This window comes from Sinocyclocheilus anshuiensis, unplaced genomic scaffold (assembly GCF_001515605.1).
Source record: "Sinocyclocheilus anshuiensis isolate Anshui unplaced genomic scaffold, SAMN03320099.WGS_v1.1 scaffold1089, whole genome shotgun sequence".
NCBI classification, from domain to species: Eukaryota; Metazoa; Chordata; class Actinopteri; order Cypriniformes; family Cyprinidae; genus Sinocyclocheilus; species Sinocyclocheilus anshuiensis.
Window position 1 is genome coordinate 1,070,817 of NW_015555709.1, and position 2,957 is coordinate 1,073,773.

General features: G+C 33.3%; 1 long non-coding RNA gene across 1 annotated transcript in view; it reads right to left on the minus strand.

The window, feature by feature from the left end:
- The window catches only part of LOC107671877 (uncharacterized), a 10,650-nt gene that overhangs the window by 6,459 nt on the left and 1,234 nt on the right, over positions 1-2,957 (minus strand). Inside the window, exon 2 of the long non-coding RNA XR_001632266.1 lies at positions 952-1,112. This is a non-coding gene — a long non-coding RNA (uncharacterized LOC107671877). The remainder of the gene's footprint in view (positions 1-951; positions 1,113-2,957) is intronic.

Genomic DNA, 2,957 nt, shown 5'->3' on the forward strand with positions numbered 1-2,957 from the left:
AACGAGTATCATACACGTTGACAATCATACAATCATATGCGAATGACAGTGGAAAGGTGGCTTCAAGGACAATAAAAATGGCATAAAGTAAAACAAAACAGTCCAAATCCAACTCTTCCAGTATTCCAAGTCTTCTAAAGCCATTCATAGCTGTCAATCTTTACTTCTGCCTATTTATACTTTCATAAAATATACAATAATAACTCATTTGTTCCCATTGTGCCAAAACTGCATTCAAACTTAAAGGGATAGTTCATCCAAAAATTTGAATAAAAAAATATTCACAATATGTTGCTCCAAACCTGTATAATTGTATTTTTTATTTAAAAAAATGTTTTTACATTTTTATAAATATTTTGTACCCCATTGACTTTCACTGTACAGACAAATTAACTCTCATATCGTCTTTTGTATCCCACAGAATCAAAGACATGAGAGTAAGTAAACGGTGACAAAACCCCTGTAAGTTTGGGAAGTTTTTGCACCATTATTTGTGGTTTGTGTTTGGGGGGCTGTTTTTTTGCATTGTAAATGTGCCAGGTCTAAACATGCACTACCTCTTTAAGATCTCACGCCTTTAAGTCACATTTCCAGGAACCTAAATTTGTAGTTCTTCTTTAAACACCCATTTAAAGACCACTAGTATAAAGCATAAGTCATTTTGAAAGGCCCATCATCATCAACATATTATTATTATTACTGCAAGGTTAGCCCTGAATCTTGCTGTATTTTGCAGCATTTAAGACTCTGGGTCAAGAAAAAAATGAAAACTGCAGATCAATATCAGTTGTATAACAATAGACCAATCAGATGAATCTAGAGTGTGATGAGCATCTCTAGATATGCTGTATGGGAGTTAAAGCTCCTATAAATGTACATTATGTTCCGTCCAACTGTTCGTAATGCAAGAATGCAGTTTGTGTGAACAAAAAAATGTTGTAGATATATTACCTGTGTGACATAATGTATGTCTAACATCTGGCATGTCTATCTTCCTGTTCCTCTCTGGTCTGTAATGATTTTTTGATGGTGTTGAAATGCCATGACACAGCAAGCAGCCAAGAACTCATCTTTACAGCAGAGTGAAGACAATGCCTTGGTGCAGATGGGCTCTGTCAGAAAGAAACACATAACAACATGGGTACATTGCCATTCTCTCTGACACTTGCTATTTTTGTTTGTCCCTCACACATATAAATGTCACAAATTAATTCTGTCTCTCTCACACACGCATGAAAACAGATGGAGACAGACATATCATAACAGACTCATCCATGCTTTGATGCAACGTCTCATCCAAAAGTATGTACTTCGAATAAGATTAAGTATGTAGACATTTTTGCATGCTAAAGCAGCATAAAAGTGTGCTTGTATGCAATTCCAATTTATTACACATCATATTTGACACATTTAAAATAATGTGTTTTGTCAACCGAAATAAATATTTAAAGGGGTCATATGATGCTGCTAAAAAGAACATAATTTTGTGTATTTGGTGTAATGAAATGTGTTTATGCGGTTTAAAGTTAAAAAAACACCAGGTTCACAACATCTAAAAACATTGAACAGACTGTACTTCTGTCCTCACATCACAACAAATAAAACATGGCATCTGCTCTGACTGAAGTGTGTTTTAACAGCATGCTCTTTTTCATTATAAAACCTAATGTCAAATATGATCTCTACAATAAAGCTCTAACAGATGGACATCAAATCAATGCTTTTCTAAGCGAATGATTGATTGACATATTCTTACTTCAGCTTCCTCATATTTTTAATGTTTTTTCAACCAAGAATTGAGACACATAAATATTTTAATCACAAGTAATGCAATGAATTAATTTTAAAATGTTGAATGTTGCTATTTATATGTCATGAGGTTTTCGAGTTGAACAAGAGTCTGGATGGAGAGCTCCTCGGTTGAGAAAGTTTGGCAGTGCCTGGTTTAGTAGAGGCTTAGATTTGATTTGGAAACTTAATTCGGAAATTTAGATTTGAAACCAGTTCACCAAAAAAAAAAAGATTAATTCATTCACTAATTAGTTCTATTGCTCTTTCTCTTTAATCACGCCAGTAGGTGGCAAAAAGTGAAATGACATGCAGGGGTAAAAAGTAAATCGTGCACACAATTTACTAATTCGTTCCCTAATTTTAAGTAAATTGTGCGCTCGATATAGTTTTGCGCATCAAATAATAATTTGTGCATCATTTTAAGTGAGAGGCATCCACACTGTTTTATGAGAATGCGGACAGGAAGTAGAGCACGATTTACTTTTTTTTTCTCGCATGTCATGTGCGGGGCTCCGTAGAAAAGGAAGTGGCCTTTTGTGCATTATAAATTAGTTGTATCATTCACTCAACCAATTCGTAAATTCATATGAGGGACGATATTTTTGTCGGTCACGATAGTCACTGTGTCAGATTACATGATTTTGACTCCTAATTTGACAATTGTGGATAATAATAAGGACAATTTGTTGTCTTTAACTATTAATTCAAAAGCAAGGATTTGTTGAGGAAAGACTCATGACAGATACTAGGCCTAACCTTACCTCTACTAAAAAGCTATCTCAAGGGAGTAGGCCTAAAGGGGGAGTGTACAAATATTCAAATAACGCATCTACATCCCATTGTGTAACTCTTGTAAAAATGAACATCTCAAGATAGCTGGATAAAAAGATAATTGGATAAAAAGGGCTTTGAAATACCAGTGCTTTAATGTCCCCCTCCCCTCAATACATATCAAAAATATGTTATGTTTATATATGAAATATATTTATATATAATATATAAAATATAAATATATAAATGTATATACATGGAAATATTTTCGAAATATATACTGTATGTGTGTGTATTTATATATACACAATAAATAAACATTTCGGATGCGATTAATCATGATTAATCGTTTGACAGCACTAATATATATATATATATATATATAACTCACCTGC